This window comes from Anomaloglossus baeobatrachus, chromosome 4, assembly GCF_048569485.1.
Source record: "Anomaloglossus baeobatrachus isolate aAnoBae1 chromosome 4, aAnoBae1.hap1, whole genome shotgun sequence".
Lineage (NCBI taxonomy): Eukaryota > Metazoa > Chordata > Amphibia > Anura > Aromobatidae > Anomaloglossus > Anomaloglossus baeobatrachus.
Window position 1 is genome coordinate 611020547 of NC_134356.1, and position 17963 is coordinate 611038509.

The window sequence follows — 17963 nt, forward strand, 5'->3', positions numbered from 1 at the left end:
TCTCTGAAACAGCGCATGGTCTGTCTAATCTTTCTACCAGTTTGAATTTGATCTTGCAAAATTCTCCAAAAAAGAAAGATTGCTACTTTTAATTGAAAGAAGTGTGACCATGCTAAATAATAAAATACGATATTACAAATACAGCATATAAAATATAGCAACAGAGCGTGTGTTCATCCCAGCCAATGCACATGTGCACTTCCTGAAGCAACAGGATGTTTCAGTTTAAAAATGCCCATTGGCCAGTGTGATAAATGTCTCAATTGATTCTTCATAAAGATTGTGATCTGGTAAAAAATGTATTTTCAAACTGTGGAAAAAGCAACAACACAAATCCTGTTTTATCAAATAGTTACATTTCGGAGCAAATTTTTCATTTTAAATTTCTGATTGTTTTTTTTTCATATATGCAATGCTGCAGCCCAGCAGCTGCTCCAGTGGCGCAATCGGTCAGCGCGCGGTACTTATAAAGCAGTAACTGATGAGCTATGCCGAGGTTGTGAGTTCAAGCCTTACCTGGAGCAGACTTTTCTTGTCTTCCTTTGTTATTTTGAACAAATGCGTTAGCCAAAGTTTCTCGAGTTCCATCATGATCTACTTGCACGATTGAGAAGGAAGTTTCCGAGAGATATTTACTTTTTATGGTTTCTTGTTTAATTTGCTGTATATTACAAAAGTCTCACCAGTTTTACCATGATCTAGTACCATATTGTAAAGGGAAATGCAAAAGATAAATTGTTTTTTAAGGCTTCTGGGAGCCAAATATTATTTCCTTCATTGGCATCAATAATGTGGAGTGACTACATGATGAAAAGGACATGACAAAGGAAGCCTTGGCTCTCAGCAGAAAAGAAAGAAGCACGTGGTTATGGTTGTTTTCAAGTTGGAGTACAAACTTACAAGACCATTTTTGAAAATGCAATTAAAACGGATAATTGCCTGCTACAGAAAATAGAACCCACGGCATGAACTACCTTGAGAAGCCCCAGTGGCCTAATGGATAAGGCACTGGCCTCCTAAGCCAGGGATTGTGGGTTCAAGTCCCATCTGGGGTGTTTGCTTATCTCTGAAACATCGCATGGTCTGTCTAATCTTTCTACCAGTTTGAATTTGATCTTGCAAAATTCTCCAAAAAAGAAAGATTGCTACTTTTAATTGAAAGAAGTGTGACCATGCTAAATAATAAAATACGATATTACAAATACAGCATATAAAATATAGCAACAGAGCGTGTGTTCATCCCAGCCAATGCACATGTGCACTTCCTGAAGCAACAGGATGTTTCAGTTTAAAAATGCCCATTGGCCAGTGTGATAAATGTCTCAATTGATTCTTCATAAAGATTGTGATCTGGTAAAAAATGTATTTTCAAACTGTGGAAAAAGCAACAACACAAATCCTGTTTTATCAAATAGTTACATTTCGGAGCAAATTTTTCATTTTAAATTTCTGATTGTTTTTTTTTCATATATGCAATGCTGCAGCCCAGCAGCTGCTCCAGTGGCGCAATCGGTCAGCGCGCGGTACTTATAAAGCAGTAACTGATGAGCTATGCCGAGGTTGTGAGTTCAAGCCTCACCTGGAGCAGACTTTTCTTGTCTTCCTTTGTTATTTTGAACAAATGCGTTAGCCAAAGTTTCTCGAGTTCCATCATGATCTACTTGCACGATTGAGAAGGAAGTTTCCGAGAGATATTTACTTTTTATGGTTTCTTGTTTAATTTGCTGTATATTACAAAAGTCTCACCAGTTTTACCATGATCTAGTACCATATTGTAAAGGGAAATGCAAAAGATAAATTGTTTTTTTAAGGCTTCTGGGAGCCAAATATTATTTCCTTCATTGGCATCAATAATGTGGAGTGACTACATGATGAAAAGGACATGACAAAGGAAGCCCTGGCTCTCAGCAGAAAAGAAAGAAGCACGTGGTTATGGTTGTTTTCAAGTTGGAGTACAAACTTACAAGACCATTTTTGAAAATGCAATTAAAACGGATAATTGCCTGCTACAGAAAAAAGAACCCACGGCATGAACTACCTTGAGAAGCCCCAGTGGCCTAATAGATAAGGCACTGGCCTCCTAAGCCAGGGATTGTGGGTTCAAGTCCCATCTGGGGTGTTTGCTTATCTCTGAAACAGCGCATGGTCTGTCTAATCTTTCTATCAGTTTGAATTTGATCTTGCAAAATTCTCCAAAAAAGAAAGATGGCGACTTTTAATTGAAAGAAGTGTGACCATGCTAAATAATAAAATACGATATTACAAATACAGCATATAAAATATAGCAACAGAGCGTGTGTTCATCCCAGCCAATGCACATGTGCACTTCCTGAAGCAACAGGATGTTTCAGTTTAAAAATGCCCATTGGCCAGTGTGATAAATGTCTCAATTGATTCTTCATAAAGATTGTGATCTGGTAAAAAATGTATTTTCAAACTGTGGAAAAAGCAACAACACAAATCCTGTTTTATCAAATAGTTACATTTCGGAGCAAATTTTTCATTTTAAATTTCTGATTGTTTTTTTTTCATATATGCAATGCTGCAGCTCAGCAGCTGCTCCAGTGGTGCAATCGGTCAGCGCGCGGTACTTATAAAGCAGTAACTGATGAGCTATGCCGAGGTTGTGAGTTCAAGCCTCACCTGGAGCAGACTTTTCTTGTCTTCCTTTGTTATTTTGAACAAATGCGTTAGCCAAAGCTTCTCGAGTTCCATCATGATCTACTTGCACGATTGAGAAGGAAGTTTCCGAGAGATATTTACTTTTTATGGTTTCTTGTTTAATTTGCTGTATATTACAAAAGTCTCACCAGTTTTACCATGATCTAGTACCATATTGTAAAGGGAAATGTAAAAGATAAATTGTTTTTTTCAGGCTTCTGGGAGCCAAATATTATTTCCTTCATTGGCATCAATAATGTGGAGTGACTACATGATGAAAAGGACATGACAAAGGAAGCCCTGGCTCTCAGCAGAAAAGAAAGAAGCACGTGGTTATGGTTGTTTTCAAGTTGGAGTACAAACTTACAAGACCATTTTTGAAAATGCAATTAAAACGGATAATTGCCTGCTACAGAAAAAAGAACCCACGGCATGAACTACCTTGAGAAGCCCCAGTGGCCTAATGGATAAGGCACTGGCCTCCTAAGCCAGGGATTGTGGGTTCAAGTCCCATCTGGGGTGTTTGCTTATCTCTGAAACAGCGCATGGTCTGTCTAATCTTTCTACCAGTTTGAATTTGATCTTGCAAAATTCTCCAAAAAAGAAAGATTGCTACTTTTAATTGAAAGAAGTGTGACCATGCTAAATAATAAAATACGATATTACAAATACAGCATATAAAATATAGCAACAGAGCGTGTGTTCATCCCAGCCAATGCACATGTGCACTTCCTGAAGCAACAGGATGTTTCAGTTTAAAAATGCCCATTGGCCAGTGTGATAAATGTCTCAATTGATTCTTCATAAAGATTGTGATCTGGTAAAAAATGTATTTTCAAACTGTGGAAAAAGCAACAACACAAATCCTGTTTTATCAAATAGTTACATTTCGGAGCAAATTTTTCATTTTAAATTTCTGATTGTTTTTTTTTCATATATGCAATGCTGCAGCTCAGCAGCTGCTCCAGTGGCGCAATCGGTCAGCGCGCAGTACTTATAAAGCAGTAACTGATGAGCTATGCCGAGGTTGTGAGTTCAAGCCTCACCTGGAGCAGACTTTTCTTGTCTTCCTTTGTTATTTTGAACAAATGCGTTAGCCAAAGTTTCTCGAGTTCCATCATGATCTACTTGCACGATTGAGAAGGAAGTTTCCGAGAGATATTTACTTTTTATGGTTTCTTGTTTAATTTGCTGTATATTACAAAAGTCTCACCAGTTTTACCATGATCTAGTACCATATTGTAAAGGGAAATGCAAAAGATAAATTGTTTTTTTAAGGCTTCTGGGAGCCAAATATTATTTCCTTCATTGGCATCAATAATGTGGAGTGACTACATGATGAAAAGGACATGACAAAGGAAGCCCTGGCTCTCAGCAGAAAAGAAAGAAGCACGTGGTTATGGTTGTTTTCAAGTTGGAGTACAAACTTACAAGACCATTTTTGAAAATGCAATTAAAACGGATAATTGCCTGCTACAGAAAATAGAACCCACGGCATGAACTACCTTGAGAAGCCCCAGTGGCCTAATGGATAAGGCACTGGCCTCCTAAGCCAGGGATTGTGGGTTCAAGTCCCATCTGGGGTGTTTGCTTATCTCTGAAACAGCGCATGGTCTGTCTAATCTTTCTACCAGTTTGAATTTGATCTTGCAAAATTCTCCAAAAAAGAAAGATTGCTACTTTTAATTGAAAGAAGTGTGACCATGCTAAATAATAAAATACGATATTACAAATACAGCATATAAAATATAGCAACAGAGCGTGTGTTCATCCCAGCCAATGCACATGTGCACTTCCTGAAGCAACAGGATGTTTCAGTTTAAATATGCCCATTGGCCAGTGTGATAAATGTCTCAATTGATTCTTCATAAAGATTGTGATCTGGTAAAAAATGTATTTTCAAACTGTGGAAAAAGCAACAACACAAATCCTGTTTTATCAAATAGTTACATTTCGGAGCAAATTTTTCATTTTAAATTTCTGATTGTTTTTTTTTCATATATGCAATGCTGCAGCCCAGCAGCTGCTCCAGTGGCGCAATCGGTCAGCGCGCGGTACTTATAAAGCAGTAACTGATGAGCTATGCTGAGGTTGTGAGTTCAAGCCTCACCTGGAGCAGACTTTTCTTGTCTTCCTTTGTTATTTTGAACAAATGCGTTAGCCAAAGTTTCTCGAGTTCCATCATGATCTACTTGCACGATTGAGAAGGAAGTTTCCGAGAGATATTTACTTTTTATGGTTTCTTGTTTAATTTGCTGTATATTACAAAAGTCTCACCAGTTTTACCATGATCTAGTACCATATTGTAAAGGGAAATGTAAAAGATAAATTGTTTTTTTAAGGCTTCTGGGAGCCAAATATTATTTCCTTCATTGGCATCAATAATGTGGAGTGACTACATGATGAAAAGGACATGACAAAGGAAGCCCTGGCTCTCAGCAGAAAAGAAAGAAGCACGTGGTTATGGTTGTTTTCAAGTTGGAGTACAAACTTACAAGACCATTTTTGAAAATGCAATTAAAACGGATAATTGCCTGCTACAGAAAATAGAACCCACGGCATGAACTACCTTGAGAAGCCCCAGTGGCCTAATGGATAAGGCACTGGCCTCCTAAGCCAGGGATTGTGGGTTCAAGTCCCATCTGGGGTGTTTGCTTATCTCTGAAACAGCGCATGGTCTGTCTAATCTTTCTACCAGTTTGAATTTGATCTTGCAAAATTCTCCAAAAAAGAAAGATTGCTACTTTTAATTGAAAGAAGTGTGACCATGCTAAATAATAAAATACGATATTACAAATACAGCATATAAAATATAGCAACAGAGCGTGTGTTCATCCCAGCCAATGCACATGTGCACTTCCTGAAGCAACAGGATGTTTCAGTTTAAAAATGCCCATTGGCCAGTGTGATAAATGTCTCAATTGATTCTTCATAAAGATTGTGATCTGGTAAAAAATGTATTTTCAAACTGTGGAAAAAGCAACAACACAAATCCTGTTTTATCAAATAGTTACATTTCGGAGCAAATTTTTCATTTTAAATTTCTGATTGTTTTTTTTTCATATATGCAATGCTGCAGCCCAGCAGCTGCTCCAGTGGCGCAATCGGTCAGCGCGCGGTACTTATAAAGCAGTAACTGATGAGCTATGCCGAGGTTGTGAGTTCAAGCCTCACCTGGAGCAGACTTTTCTTGTCTTCCTTTGTTATTTTGAACAAATGCGTTAGCCAAAGTTTCTCGAGTTCCATCATGATCTACTTGCACGATTGAGAAGGAAGTTTCCGAGAGATATTTACTTTTTATGGTTTCTTGTTTAATTTGCTGTATATTACAAAAGTCTCACCAGTTTTACCATGATCTAGTACCATATTGTAAAGGGAAATGTAAAAGATAAATTGTTTTTTTAAGGCTTCTGGGAGCCAAATATTATTTCCTTCATTGGCATCAATAATGTGGAGTGACTACATGATGAAAAGGACATGACAAAGGAAGCCTTGGCTCTCAGCAGAAAAGAAAGAAGCACGTGGTTATGGTTGTTTTCAAGTTGGAGTACAAACTTACAAGACCATTTTTGAAAATGCAATTAAAACGGATAATTGCCTGCTACAGAAAATAGAACCCACGGCATGAACTACCTTGAGAAGCCCCAGTGGCCTAATGGATAAGGCACTGGCCTCCTAAGCCAGGGATTGTGGGTTCAAGTCCCATCTGGGGTGTTTGCTTATCTCTGAAACAGCGCATGGTCTGTCTAATCTTTCTACCAGTTTGAATTTGATCTTGCAAAATTCTCCAAAAAAGAAAGATTGCGACTTTTAATTGAAAGAAGTGTGACCATGCTAAATAATAAAATACGATATTACAAATACAGCATATAAAACATAGCAACAGAGCGTGTGTTCATCCCAGCCAATGCACATGTGCACTTCCTGAAGCAACAGGATGTTTCAGTTTAAAAATGCCCATTGGCCAGTGTGATAAATGTCTCAATTGATTCTTCATAAAGATTGTGATCTGGTAAAAAATGTATTTTCAAACTGTGGAAAAAGCAACAACACAAATCCTGTTTTATCAAATAGTTACATTTCGGAGCAAATTTTTCATTTTAAATTTCTGATTGTTTTTTTTTCATATATGCAATGCTGCAGCCCAGCAGCTGCTCCAGTGGCGCAATCGGTCAGCGCGCGGTACTTATAAAGCAGTAACTGATGAGCTATGCCGAGGTTGTGAGTTCAAGCCTCACCTGGAGCAGACTTTTCTTGTCTTCCTTTGTTATTTTGAACAAATGCGTTAGCCAAAGTTTCTCGAGTTCCATCATGATCTACTTGCACGATTGAGAAGGAAGTTTCCGAGAGATATTTACTTTTTATGGTTTCTTGTTTAATTTGCTGTATATTACAAAAGTCTCACCAGTTTTACCATGATCTAGTACCATATTGTAAAGGGAAATGTAAAAGATAAATTGTTTTTTTAAGGCTTCTGGGAGCCAAATATTATTTCCTTCATTGGCATCAATAATGTGGAGTGACTACATGATGAAAAGGACATGACAAAGGAAGCCCTGGCTCTCAGCAGAAAAGAAAGAAGCACGTGGTTATGGTTGTTTTCAAGTTGGAGTACAAACTTACAAGACCATTTTTGAAAATGCAATTAAAACGGATAATTGCCTGCTACAGAAAATAGAACCCACGGCATGAACTACCTTGAGAAGCCCCAGTGGCCTAATGGATAAGGCACTGGCCTCCTAAGCCAGGGATTGTGGGTTCAAGTCCCATCTGGGGTGTTTGCTTATCTCTGAAACAGCGCTTGGTCTGTCTAATCTTTCTACCAGTTTGAATTTGATCTTGCAAAAGTCTCCAAAAAAGAAAGATTGCTACTTTTAATTGAAAGAAGTGTGACCATGCTAAATAATAAAATACGATATTACAAATACAGCATATAAAATATAGCAACAGAGCGTGTGTTCATCCCAGCCAATGCACATGTGCACTTCCTGAAGCAACAGGATGTTTCAGTTTAAAAATGCCCATTGGCCAGTGTGATAAATGTCTCAATTGATTCTTCATAAAGATTGTGATCTGGTAAAAAATGTATTTTCAAACTGTGGAAAAAGCAACAACACAAATCCTGTTTTATCAAATAGTTACATTTCGGAGCAAATTTTTCATTTTAAATTTCTGATTGTTTTTTTTTCATATATGCAATGCTGCAGCTCAGCAGCTGCTCCAGTGGCGCAATCGGTCAGCGCGCAGTACTTATAAAGCAGTAACTGATGAGCTATGCCGAGGTTGTGAGTTCAAGCCTCACCTGGAGCAGACTTTTCTTGTCTTCCTTTGTTATTTTGAACAAATGCGTTAGCCAAAGTTTCTCGAGTTCCATCATGATCTACTTGCACGATTGAGAAGGAAGTTTCCGAGAGATATTTACTTTTTATGGTTGCTTGTTTAATTTGCTGTATATTACAAAAGTCTCACCAGTTTTACCATGATCTAGTACCATATTGTAAAGGGAAATGCAAAAGATAAATTGTTTTTTTAAGGCTTCTGGGAGCCAAATATTATTTCCTTCATTGGCATCAATAATGTGGAGTGACTACATGATGAAAAGGACATGACAAAGGAAGCCCTGGCTCTCAGCAGAAAAGAAAGAAGCACGTGGTTATGGTTGTTTTCAAGTTGGAGTACAAACTTACAAGACCATTTTTGAAAATGCAATTAAAACGGATAATTGCCTGCTACAGAAAATAGAACCCACGGCATGAACTACCTTGAGAAGCCCCAGTGGCCTAATGGATAAGGCACTGGCCTCCTAAGCCAGGGATTGTGGGTTCAAGTCCCATCTGGGGTGTTTGCTTATCTCTGAAACAGCGCATGGTCTGTCTAATCTTTCTACCAGTTTGAATTTGATCTTGCAAAATTCTCCAAAAAAGAAAGATTGCTACTTTTAATTGAAAGAAGTGTGACCATGCTAAATAATAAAATACGATATTACAAATACAGCATATAAAATATAGCAACAGAGCGTGTGTTCATCCCAGCCAATGCACATGTGCACTTCCTGAAGCAACAGGATGTTTCAGTTTAAATATGCCCATTGGCCAGTGTGATAAATGTCTCAATTGATTCTTCATAAAGATTGTGATCTGGTAAAAAATGTATTTTCAAACTGTGGAAAAAGCAACAACACAAATCCTGTTTTATCAAATAGTTACATTTCGGAGCAAATTTTTCATTTTAAATTTCTGATTGTTTTTTTTTCATATATGCAATGCTGCAGCCCAGCAGCTGCTCCAGTGGCGCAATCGGTCAGCGCGCGGTACTTATAAAGCAGTAACTGATGAGCTATGCTGAGGTTGTGAGTTCAAGCCTCACCTGGAGCAGACTTTTCTTGTCTTCCTTTGTTATTTTGAACAAATGCGTTAGCCAAAGTTTCTCGAGTTCCATCATGATCTACTTGCACGATTGAGAAGGAAGTTTCCGAGAGATATTTACTTTTTATGGTTTCTTGTTTAATTTGCTGTATATTACAAAAGTCTCACCAGTTTTACCATGATCTAGTACCATATTGTAAAGGGAAATGTAAAAGATAAATTGTTTTTTTAAGGCTTCTGGGAGCCAAATATTATTTCCTTCATTGGCATCAATAATGTGGAGTGACTACATGATGAAAAGGACATGACAAAGGAAGCCCTGGCTCTCAGCAGAAAAGAAAGAAGCACGTGGTTATGGTTGTTTTCAAGTTGGAGTACAAACTTACAAGACCATTTTTGAAAATGCAATTAAAACGGATAATTGCCTGCTACAGAAAATAGAACCCACGGCATGAACTACCTTGAGAAGCCCCAGTGGCCTAATGGATAAGGCACTGGCCTCCTAAGCCAGGGATTGTGGGTTCAAGTCCCATCTGGGGTGTTTGCTTATCTCTGAAACAGCGCATGGTCTGTCTAATCTTTCTACCAGTTTGAATTTGATCTTGCAAAATTCTCCAAAAAAGAAAGATTGCTACTTTTAATTGAAAGAAGTGTGACCATGCTAAATAATAAAATACGATATTACAAATACAGCATATAAAATATAGCAACAGAGCGTGTGTTCATCCCAGCCAATACACATGTGCACTTCCTGAAGCAACAGGATGTTTCAGTTTAAAAATGCCCATTGGCCAGTGTGATAAATGTCTCAATTGATTCTTCATAAAGATTGTGATCTGGTAAAAAATGTATTTTCAAACTGTGGAAAAAGCAACAACACAAATCCTGTTTTATCAAATAGTTACATTTCGGAGCAAATTTTTCATTTTAAATTTCTGATTGTTTTTTTTTCATATATGCAATGCTGCAGCCCAGCAGCTGCTCCAGTGGCGCAATCGGTCAGCGCGCGGTACTTATAAAGCAGTAACTGATGAGCTATGCCAAGGTTGTGAGTTCAAGCCTCACCTGGAGCAGACTTTTCTTGTCTTCCTTTGTTATTTTGAACAAATGCGTTAGCCAAAGTTTCTCGAGTTCCATCATGATCTACTTGCACGATTGAGAAGGAAGTTTCCGAGAGATATTTACTTTTTATGGTTTCTTGTTTAATTTGCTGTATATTACAAAAGTCTCACCAGTTTTACCATGATCTAGTACCATATTGTAAAGGGAAATGTAAAAGATAAATTGTTTTTTTAAGGCTTCTGGGAGCCAAATATTATTTCCTTCATTGGCATCAATAATGTGGAGTGACTACATGATGAAAAGGACATGACAAAGGAAGCCTTGGCTCTCAGCAGAAAAGAAAGAAGCACGTGGTTATGGTTGTTTTCAAGTTGGAGTACAAACTTACAAGACCATTTTTGAAAATGCAATTAAAACGGATAATTGCCTGCTACAGAAAATAGAACCCACGGCATGAACTACCTTGAGAAGCCCCAGTGGCCTAATGGATAAGGCACTGGCCTCCTAAGCCAGGGATTGTGGGTTCAAGTCCCATCTGGGGTGTTTGCTTATCTCTGAAACAGCGCATGGTCTGTCTAATCTTTCTACCAGTTTGAATTTGATCTTGCAAAATTCTCCAAAAAAGAAAGATTGCTACTTTTAATTGAAAGAAGTGTGACCATGCTAAATAATAAAATACGATATTACAAATACAGCATATAAAATATAGCAACAGAGCGTGTGTTCATCCCAGCCAATGCACATGTGCACTTCCTGAAGCAACAGGATGTTTCAGTTTAAAAATGCCCATTGGCCAGTGTGATAAATGTCTCAATTGATTCTTCATAAAGATTGTGATCTGGTAAAAAATGTATTTTCAAACTGTGGAAAAAGCAACAACACAAATCCTGTTTTATCAAATAGTTACATTTCGGAGCAAATTTTTCATTTTAAATTTCTGATTGTTTTTTTTTCATATATGCAATGCTGCAGCCCAGCAGCTGCTCCAGTGGCGCAATCGGTCAGCGCGCGGTACTTATAAAGCAGTAACTGATGAGCTATGCCGAGGTTGTGAGTTCAAGCCTCACCTGGAGCAGACTTTTCTTGTCTTCCTTTGTTATTTTGAACAAATGCGTTAGCCAAAGTTTCTCGAGTTCCATCATGATCTACTTGCACGATTGAGAAGGAAGTTTCCGAGAGATATTTACTTTTTATGGTTTCTTGTTTAATTTGCTGTATATTACAAAAGTCTCACCAGTTTTACCATGATCTAGTACCATATTGTAAAGGGAAATGTAAAAGATAATTTGTTTTTTTAAGGCTTCTGGGAGCCAAATATTATTTCCTTCATTGGCATCAATAATGTGGAGTGACTACATGATGAAAAGGACATGACAAAGGAAGCCCTGGCTCTCAGCAGAAAAGAAAGAAGCACGTGGTTATGGTTGTTTTCAAGTTGGAGTACAAACTTACAAGACCATTTTTGAAAATGCAATTAAAACGGATAATTGCCTGCTACAGAAAATAGAACCCACGGCATGAACTACCTTGAGAAGCCCCAGTGGCCTAATGGATAAGGCACTGGCCTCCTAAGCCAGGGATTGTGGGTTCAAGTCCCATCTGGGGTGTTTGCTTATCTCTGAAACAGCACATGGTCTGTCTAATCTTTCTACCAGTTTGAATTTGATCTTGCAAAATTCTCCAAAAAAGAAAGATTGCTACTTTTAATTGAAAGAAGTGTGACCATGCTAAATAATAAAATACGATATTACAAATACAGCATATAAAATATAGCAACAGAGCGTGTGTTCATCCCAGCCAATACACATGTGCACTTCCTGAAGCAACAGGATGTTTCAGTTTAAAAATGCCCATTGGCCAGTGTGATAAATGTCTCAATTGATTCTTCATAAAGATTGTGATCTGGTAAAAAATGTATTTTCAAACTGTGGAAAAAGCAACAACACAAATCCTGTTTTATCAAATAGTTACATTTCGGAGCAAATTTTTCATTTTAAATTTCTGATTGTTTTTTTTTCATATATGCAATGCTGCAGCCCAGCAGCTGCTCCAGTGGCGCAATCGGTCAGCGCGCGGTACTTATAAAGCAGTAACTGATGAGCTATGCCGAGGTTGTGAGTTCAAGCCTCACCTGGAGCAGACTTTTCTTGTCTTCCTTTGTTATTTTGAACAAATGCGTTAGCCAAAGTTTCTCGAGTTCCATCATGATCTACTTGCACGATTGAGAAGGAAGTTTCCGAGAGATATTTACTTTTTATGGTTTCTTGTTTAATTTGCTGTATATTACAAAAGTCTCACCAGTTTTACCATGATCTAGTACCATATTGTAAAGGGAAATGTAAAAGATAAATTGTTTTTTTAAGGCTTCTGGGAGCCAAATATTATTTCCTTCATTGGCATCAATAATGTGGAGTGACTACATGATGAAAAGGACATGACAAAGGAAGCCTTGGCTCTCAGCAGAAAAGAAAGAAGCACGTGGTTATGGTTGTTTTCAAGTTGGAGTACAAACTTACAAGACCATTTTTGAAAATGCAATTAAAACGGATAATTGCCTGCTACAGAAAATAGAACCCACGGCATGAACTACCTTGAGAAGCCCCAGTGGCCTAATGGATAAGGCACTGGCCTCCTAAGCCAGGGATTGTGGGTTCAAGTCCCATCTGGGGTGTTTGCTTATCTCTGAAACAGCGCATGGTCTGTCTAATCTTTCTACCAGTTTGAATTTGATCTTGCAAAATTCTCCAAAAAAGAAAGATTGCTACTTTTAATTGAAAGAAGTGTGACCATGCTAAATAATAAAATACGATATTACAAATACAGCATATAAAATATAGCAACAGAGCGTGTGTTCATCCCAGCCAATGCACATGTGCACTTCCTGAAGCAACAGGATGTTTCAGTTTAAAAATGCCCATTGGCCAGTGTGATAAATGTCTCAATTGATTCTTCATAAAGATTGTGATCTGGTAAAAAATGTATTTTCAAACTGTGGAAAAAGCAACAACACAAATCCTGTTTTATCAAATAGTTACATTTCGGAGCAAATTTTTCATTTTAAATTTCTGATTGTTTTTTTTTCATATATGCAATGCTGCAGCCCAGCAGCTGCTCCAGTGGCGCAATCGGTCAGCACGCGGTACTTATAAAGCAGTAACTGATGAGCTATGCCGAGGTTGTGAGTTCAAGCCTCACCTGGAGCAGACTTTTCTTGTCTTCCTTTGTTATTTTGAACAAATGCGTTAGCCAAAGTTTCTCGAGTTCCATCATGATCTACTTGCACGATTGAGAAGGAAGTTTCCGAGAGATATTTACTTTTTATGGTTTCTTGTTTAATTTGCTGTATATTACAAAAGTCTCACCAGTTTTACCATGATCTAGTACCATATTGTAAAGGGAAATGTAAAAGATAAATTGTTTTTTTAAGGCTTCTGGGAGCCAAATATTATTTCCTTCATTGGCATCAATAATGTGGAGTGACTACATGATGAAAAGGACATGACAAAGGAAGCCTTGGCTCTCAGCAGAAAAGAAAGAAGCACGTGGTTATGGTTGTTTTCAAGTTGGAGTACAAACTTACAAGACCATTTTTGAAAATGCAATTAAAACGGATAATTGCCTGCTACAGAAAATAGAACCCACGGCATGAACTACCTTGAGAAGCCCCAGTGGCCTAATGGATAAGGCACTGGCCTCCTAAGCCAGGGATTGTGGGTTCAAGTCCCATCTGGGGTGTTTGCTTATCTCTGAAACAGCGCATGGTCTGTCTAATCTTTCTACCAGTTTGAATTTGATCTTGCAAAATTCTCCAAAAAAGAAAGATTGCTACTTTTAATTGAAAGAAGTGTGACCATGCTAAATAATAAAATACGATATTACAAATACAGCATATAAAATATAGCAACAGAGCGTGTGTTCATCCCAGCCAATGCACATGTGCACTTCCTGAAGCAACAGGATGTTTCAGTTTAAAAATGCCCATTGGCCAGTGTGATAAATGTCTCAATTGATTCTTCATAAAGATTGTGATCTGGTAAAAAATGTATTTTCAAACTGTGGAAAAAGCAACAACACAAATCCTGTTTTATCAAATAGTTACATTTCGGAGCAAATTTTTCATTTTAAATTTCTGATTGTTTTTTTTTCATATATGCAATGCTGCAGCCCAGCAGCTGCTCCAGTGGCGCAATCGGTCAGCGCGCGGTACTTATAAAGCAGTAACTGATGAGCTATGCCGAGGTTGTGAGTTCAAGCCTCACCTGGAGCAGACTTTTCTTGTCTTCCTTTGTTATTTTGAACAAATGCGTTAGCCAAAGTTTCTCGAGTTCCATCATGATCTACTTGCACGATTGAGAAGGAAGTTTCCGAGAGATATTTACTTTTTATGGTTTCTTGTTTAATTTGCTGTATATTACAAAAGTCTCACCAGTTTTACCATGATCTAGTACCATATTGTAAAGGGAAATGCAAAAGATAAATTGTTTTTTTAAGGCTTCTGGGAGCCAAATATTATTTCCTTCATTGGCATCAATAATGTGGAGTGACTACATGATGAAAAGGACATGACAAAGGAAGCCTTGGCTCTCAGCAGAAAAGAAAGAAGCACGTGGTTATGGTTGTTTTCAAGTTGGAGTACAAACTTACAAGACCATTTTTGAAAATGCAATTAAAACGGATAATTGCCTGCTACAGAAAATAGAACCCACGGCATGAACTACCTTGAGAAGCCCCAGTGGCCTAATGGATAAGGCACTGGCCTCCTAAGCCAGGGATTGTGGGTTCAAGTCCCATCTGGGGTGTTTGCTTATCTCTGAAACAGCGCATGGTCTGTCTAATCTTTCTACCAGTTTGAATTTGATCTTGCAAAATTCTCCAAAAAAGAAAGATTGCTACTTTTAATTGAAAGAAGTGTGACCATGCTAAATAATAAAATACGATATTACAAATACAGCATATAAAATATAGCAACAGAGCGTGTGTTCATCCCAGCCAATGCACATGTGCACTTCCTGAAGCAACAGGATGTTTCAGTTTAAAAATGCCCATTGGCCAGTGTGATAAATGTCTCAATTGATTCTTCATAAAGATTGTGATCTGGTAAAAAATGTATTTTCAAACTGTGGAAAAAGCAACAACACAAATCCTGTTTTATCAAATAGTTACATTTCGGAGCAAATTTTTCATTTTAAATTTCTGATTGTTTTTTTTTCATATATGCAATGCTGCAGCCCAGCAGCTGCTCCAGTGGCGCAATCGGTCAGCGCGCGGTACTTATAAAGCAGTAACTGATGAGCTATGCCGAGGTTGTGAGTTCAAGCCTCACCTGGAGCAGACTTTTCTTGTCTTCCTTTGTTATTTTGAACAAATGCGTTAGCCAAAGTTTCTCGAGTTCCATCATGATCTACTTGCACGATTGAGAAGGAAGTTTCCGAGAGATATTTACTTTTTATGGTTTCTTGTTTAATTTGCTGTATATTACAAAAGTCTCACCAGTTTTACCATGATCTAGTACCATATTGTAAAGGGAAATGTAAAAGATAAATTGTTTTTTTAAGGCTTCTGGGAGCCAAATATTATTTCCTTCATTGGCATCAATAATGTGGAGTGACTACATGATGAAAAGGACATGACAAAGGAAGCCTTGGCTCTCAGCAGAAAAGAAAGAAGCACGTGGTTATGGTTGTTTTCAAGTTGGAGTACAAACTTACAAGACCATTTTTGAAAATGCAATTAAAACGGATAATTGCCTGCTACAGAAAATAGAACCCACGGCATGAACTACCTTGAGAAGCCCCAGTGGCCTAATGGATAAGGCACTGGCCTCCTAAGCCAGGGATTGTGGGTTCAAGTCCCATCTGGGGTGTTTGCTTATCTCTGAAACAGCGCATGGTCTGTCTAATCTTTCTACCAGTTTGAATTTGATCTTGCAAAATTCTCCAAAAAAGAAAGATTGCTACTTTTAATTGAAAGAAGTGTGACCATGCTAAATAATAAAATACGATATTACAAATACAGCATATAAAATATAGCAACAGAGCGTGTGTTCATCCCAGCCAATGCACATGTGCACTTCCTGAAGCAACAGGATGTTTCAGTTTAAAAATGCCCATTGGCCAGTGTGATAAATGTCTCAATTGATTCTTCATAAAGATTGTGATCTGGTAAAAAATGTATTTTCAAACTGTGGAAAAAGCAACAACACAAATCCTGTTTTATCAAATAGTTACATTTCGGAGCAAATTTTTCATTTTAAATTTCTGATTGTTTTTTTTTCATATATGCAATGCTGCAGCCCAGCAGCTGCTCCAGTGGCGCAATCGGTCAGCGCGCGGTACTTATAAAGCAGTAACTGATGAGCTATGCCGAGGTTGTGAGTTCAAGCCTCACCTGGAGCAGACTTTTCTTGTCTTCCTTTGTTATTTTGAACAAATGCGTTAGCCAAAGTTTCTCGAGTTCCATCATGATCTACTTGCACGATTGAGAAGGAAGTTTCCGAGAGATATTTACTTTTTATGGTTTCTTGTTTAATTTGCTGTATATTACAAAAGTCTCACCAGTTTTACCATGATCTAGTACCATATTGTAAAGGGAAATGTAAAAGATAAATTGTTTTTTTAAGGCTTCTGGGAGCCAAATATTATTTCCTTCATTGGCATCAATAATGTGGAGTGACTACATGATGAAAAGGACATGACAAAGGAAGCCTTGGCTCTCAGCAGAAAAGAAAGAAGCACGTGGTTATGGTTGTTTTCAAGTTGGAGTACAAACTTACAAGACCATTTTTGAAAATGCAATTAAAACGGATAATTGCCTGCTACAGAAAATAGAACCCACGGCATGAACTACCTTGAGAAGCCCCAGTGGCCTAATGGATAAGGCACTGGCCTCCTAAGCCAGGGATTGTGGGTTCAAGTCCCATCTGGGGTGTTTGCTTATCTCTGAAACAGCGCATGGTCTGTCTAATCTTTCTACCAGTTTGAATTTGATCTTGCAAAATTCTCCAAAAAAGAAAGATTGCTACTTTTAATTGAAAGAAGTGTGACCATGCTAAATAATAAAATACGATATTACAAATACAGCATATAAAATATAGCAACAGAGCGTGTGTTCATCCCAGCCAATGCACATGTGCACTTCCTGAAGCAACAGGATGTTTCAGTTTAAAAATGCCCATTGGCCAGTGTGATAAATGTCTCAATTGATTCTTCATAAAGATTGTGATCTGGTAAAAAATGTATTTTCAAACTGTGGAAAAAGCAACAACACAAATCCTGTTTTATCAAATAGTTACATTTCGGAGCAAATTTTTCATTTTAAATTTCTGATTGTTTTTTTTTCATATATGCAATGCTGCAGCCCAGCAGCTGCTCCAGTGGCGCAATCGGTCAGCGCGCGGTACTTATAAAGCAGTAACTGATGAGCTATGCCGAGGTTGTGAGTTCAAGCCTCACCTGGAGCAGACTTTTCTTGTCTTCCTTTGTTATTTTGAACAAATGCGTTAGCCAAAGTTTCTCGAGTTCCATCATGATCTACTTGCACGATTGAGAAGGAAGTTTCCGAGAGATATTTACTTTTTATGGTTTCTTGTTTAATTTGCTGTATATTACAAAAGTCTCACCAGTTTTACCATGATCTAGTACCATATTGTAAAGGGAAATGTAAAAGATAAATTGTTTTTTTAAGGCTTCTGGGAGCCAAATATTATTTCCTTCATTGGCATCAATAATGTGGAGTGACTACATGATGAAAAGGACATGACAAAGGAAGCCTTGGCTCTCAGCAGAAAAGAAAGAAGCACGTGGTTATGGTTGTTTTCAAGTTGGAGTACAAACTTACAAGACCATTTTTGAAAATGCAATTAAAACGGATAATTGC

The 17963-nt window shown here is 37.8% G+C and overlaps 33 non-coding genes across 33 annotated transcripts; all 33 read left to right on the forward strand.

The window, feature by feature from the left end:
• Positions 1–431: 431 nt before the first annotated feature.
• Positions 432–524, forward strand: TRNAI-UAU (transfer RNA isoleucine (anticodon UAU)). The gene is given in 2 exon segments: positions 432–469; positions 489–524. It is a non-coding gene; the product is annotated as a tRNA-Ile (tRNA).
• Positions 525–982: 458 nt separating this feature from the next.
• Positions 983–1055, forward strand: TRNAR-CCU (transfer RNA arginine (anticodon CCU)). Its single transcript has one exon. It is a non-coding gene; the product is annotated as a tRNA-Arg (tRNA).
• A 439-nt stretch (positions 1056–1494) lies between these two features.
• TRNAI-UAU (transfer RNA isoleucine (anticodon UAU)) lies at positions 1495–1587 on the forward strand. The gene is given in 2 exon segments: positions 1495–1532; positions 1552–1587. It is a non-coding gene; the product is annotated as a tRNA-Ile (tRNA).
• Positions 1588–2046: 459 nt separating this feature from the next.
• On the forward strand, positions 2047–2119 carry TRNAR-CCU (transfer RNA arginine (anticodon CCU)). The gene has a single exon. It is a non-coding gene; the product is annotated as a tRNA-Arg (tRNA).
• A 439-nt stretch (positions 2120–2558) lies between these two features.
• On the forward strand, positions 2559–2651 carry TRNAI-UAU (transfer RNA isoleucine (anticodon UAU)). Its single transcript is given in 2 exon segments — positions 2559–2596; positions 2616–2651. It is a non-coding gene; the product is annotated as a tRNA-Ile (tRNA).
• Positions 2652–3110: 459 nt separating this feature from the next.
• TRNAR-CCU (transfer RNA arginine (anticodon CCU)) lies at positions 3111–3183 on the forward strand. Its single transcript has one exon. It is a non-coding gene; the product is annotated as a tRNA-Arg (tRNA).
• Positions 3184–3622: 439 nt separating this feature from the next.
• TRNAI-UAU (transfer RNA isoleucine (anticodon UAU)) lies at positions 3623–3715 on the forward strand. The gene is given in 2 exon segments: positions 3623–3660; positions 3680–3715. It is a non-coding gene; the product is annotated as a tRNA-Ile (tRNA).
• A 459-nt stretch (positions 3716–4174) lies between these two features.
• On the forward strand, positions 4175–4247 carry TRNAR-CCU (transfer RNA arginine (anticodon CCU)). Its single transcript has one exon. It is a non-coding gene; the product is annotated as a tRNA-Arg (tRNA).
• Positions 4248–4686: 439 nt separating this feature from the next.
• On the forward strand, positions 4687–4779 carry TRNAI-UAU (transfer RNA isoleucine (anticodon UAU)). The gene is given in 2 exon segments: positions 4687–4724; positions 4744–4779. It is a non-coding gene; the product is annotated as a tRNA-Ile (tRNA).
• A 459-nt stretch (positions 4780–5238) lies between these two features.
• Positions 5239–5311, forward strand: TRNAR-CCU (transfer RNA arginine (anticodon CCU)). The gene has a single exon. It is a non-coding gene; the product is annotated as a tRNA-Arg (tRNA).
• A 439-nt stretch (positions 5312–5750) lies between these two features.
• On the forward strand, positions 5751–5843 carry TRNAI-UAU (transfer RNA isoleucine (anticodon UAU)). Its single transcript is given in 2 exon segments — positions 5751–5788; positions 5808–5843. It is a non-coding gene; the product is annotated as a tRNA-Ile (tRNA).
• A 459-nt stretch (positions 5844–6302) lies between these two features.
• TRNAR-CCU (transfer RNA arginine (anticodon CCU)) lies at positions 6303–6375 on the forward strand. Its single transcript has one exon. It is a non-coding gene; the product is annotated as a tRNA-Arg (tRNA).
• A 439-nt stretch (positions 6376–6814) lies between these two features.
• TRNAI-UAU (transfer RNA isoleucine (anticodon UAU)) lies at positions 6815–6907 on the forward strand. Its single transcript is given in 2 exon segments — positions 6815–6852; positions 6872–6907. It is a non-coding gene; the product is annotated as a tRNA-Ile (tRNA).
• Positions 6908–7366: 459 nt separating this feature from the next.
• TRNAR-CCU (transfer RNA arginine (anticodon CCU)) lies at positions 7367–7439 on the forward strand. The gene has a single exon. It is a non-coding gene; the product is annotated as a tRNA-Arg (tRNA).
• A 439-nt stretch (positions 7440–7878) lies between these two features.
• TRNAI-UAU (transfer RNA isoleucine (anticodon UAU)) lies at positions 7879–7971 on the forward strand. The gene is given in 2 exon segments: positions 7879–7916; positions 7936–7971. It is a non-coding gene; the product is annotated as a tRNA-Ile (tRNA).
• A 459-nt stretch (positions 7972–8430) lies between these two features.
• Positions 8431–8503, forward strand: TRNAR-CCU (transfer RNA arginine (anticodon CCU)). The gene has a single exon. It is a non-coding gene; the product is annotated as a tRNA-Arg (tRNA).
• Positions 8504–8942: 439 nt separating this feature from the next.
• Positions 8943–9035, forward strand: TRNAI-UAU (transfer RNA isoleucine (anticodon UAU)). The gene is given in 2 exon segments: positions 8943–8980; positions 9000–9035. It is a non-coding gene; the product is annotated as a tRNA-Ile (tRNA).
• Positions 9036–9494: 459 nt separating this feature from the next.
• TRNAR-CCU (transfer RNA arginine (anticodon CCU)) lies at positions 9495–9567 on the forward strand. Its single transcript has one exon. It is a non-coding gene; the product is annotated as a tRNA-Arg (tRNA).
• Positions 9568–10006: 439 nt separating this feature from the next.
• TRNAI-UAU (transfer RNA isoleucine (anticodon UAU)) lies at positions 10007–10099 on the forward strand. The gene is given in 2 exon segments: positions 10007–10044; positions 10064–10099. It is a non-coding gene; the product is annotated as a tRNA-Ile (tRNA).
• Positions 10100–10558: 459 nt separating this feature from the next.
• Positions 10559–10631, forward strand: TRNAR-CCU (transfer RNA arginine (anticodon CCU)). Its single transcript has one exon. It is a non-coding gene; the product is annotated as a tRNA-Arg (tRNA).
• Positions 10632–11070: 439 nt separating this feature from the next.
• TRNAI-UAU (transfer RNA isoleucine (anticodon UAU)) lies at positions 11071–11163 on the forward strand. The gene is given in 2 exon segments: positions 11071–11108; positions 11128–11163. It is a non-coding gene; the product is annotated as a tRNA-Ile (tRNA).
• Positions 11164–11622: 459 nt separating this feature from the next.
• TRNAR-CCU (transfer RNA arginine (anticodon CCU)) lies at positions 11623–11695 on the forward strand. The gene has a single exon. It is a non-coding gene; the product is annotated as a tRNA-Arg (tRNA).
• Positions 11696–12134: 439 nt separating this feature from the next.
• On the forward strand, positions 12135–12227 carry TRNAI-UAU (transfer RNA isoleucine (anticodon UAU)). Its single transcript is given in 2 exon segments — positions 12135–12172; positions 12192–12227. It is a non-coding gene; the product is annotated as a tRNA-Ile (tRNA).
• A 459-nt stretch (positions 12228–12686) lies between these two features.
• TRNAR-CCU (transfer RNA arginine (anticodon CCU)) lies at positions 12687–12759 on the forward strand. Its single transcript has one exon. It is a non-coding gene; the product is annotated as a tRNA-Arg (tRNA).
• Positions 12760–13198: 439 nt separating this feature from the next.
• On the forward strand, positions 13199–13291 carry TRNAI-UAU (transfer RNA isoleucine (anticodon UAU)). The gene is given in 2 exon segments: positions 13199–13236; positions 13256–13291. It is a non-coding gene; the product is annotated as a tRNA-Ile (tRNA).
• A 459-nt stretch (positions 13292–13750) lies between these two features.
• On the forward strand, positions 13751–13823 carry TRNAR-CCU (transfer RNA arginine (anticodon CCU)). The gene has a single exon. It is a non-coding gene; the product is annotated as a tRNA-Arg (tRNA).
• Positions 13824–14262: 439 nt separating this feature from the next.
• On the forward strand, positions 14263–14355 carry TRNAI-UAU (transfer RNA isoleucine (anticodon UAU)). Its single transcript is given in 2 exon segments — positions 14263–14300; positions 14320–14355. It is a non-coding gene; the product is annotated as a tRNA-Ile (tRNA).
• Positions 14356–14814: 459 nt separating this feature from the next.
• TRNAR-CCU (transfer RNA arginine (anticodon CCU)) lies at positions 14815–14887 on the forward strand. Its single transcript has one exon. It is a non-coding gene; the product is annotated as a tRNA-Arg (tRNA).
• Positions 14888–15326: 439 nt separating this feature from the next.
• On the forward strand, positions 15327–15419 carry TRNAI-UAU (transfer RNA isoleucine (anticodon UAU)). Its single transcript is given in 2 exon segments — positions 15327–15364; positions 15384–15419. It is a non-coding gene; the product is annotated as a tRNA-Ile (tRNA).
• A 459-nt stretch (positions 15420–15878) lies between these two features.
• TRNAR-CCU (transfer RNA arginine (anticodon CCU)) lies at positions 15879–15951 on the forward strand. Its single transcript has one exon. It is a non-coding gene; the product is annotated as a tRNA-Arg (tRNA).
• Positions 15952–16390: 439 nt separating this feature from the next.
• Positions 16391–16483, forward strand: TRNAI-UAU (transfer RNA isoleucine (anticodon UAU)). The gene is given in 2 exon segments: positions 16391–16428; positions 16448–16483. It is a non-coding gene; the product is annotated as a tRNA-Ile (tRNA).
• Positions 16484–16942: 459 nt separating this feature from the next.
• TRNAR-CCU (transfer RNA arginine (anticodon CCU)) lies at positions 16943–17015 on the forward strand. Its single transcript has one exon. It is a non-coding gene; the product is annotated as a tRNA-Arg (tRNA).
• Positions 17016–17454: 439 nt separating this feature from the next.
• TRNAI-UAU (transfer RNA isoleucine (anticodon UAU)) lies at positions 17455–17547 on the forward strand. The gene is given in 2 exon segments: positions 17455–17492; positions 17512–17547. It is a non-coding gene; the product is annotated as a tRNA-Ile (tRNA).
• The last annotated feature ends 416 nt before the right edge of the window (positions 17548–17963 follow it).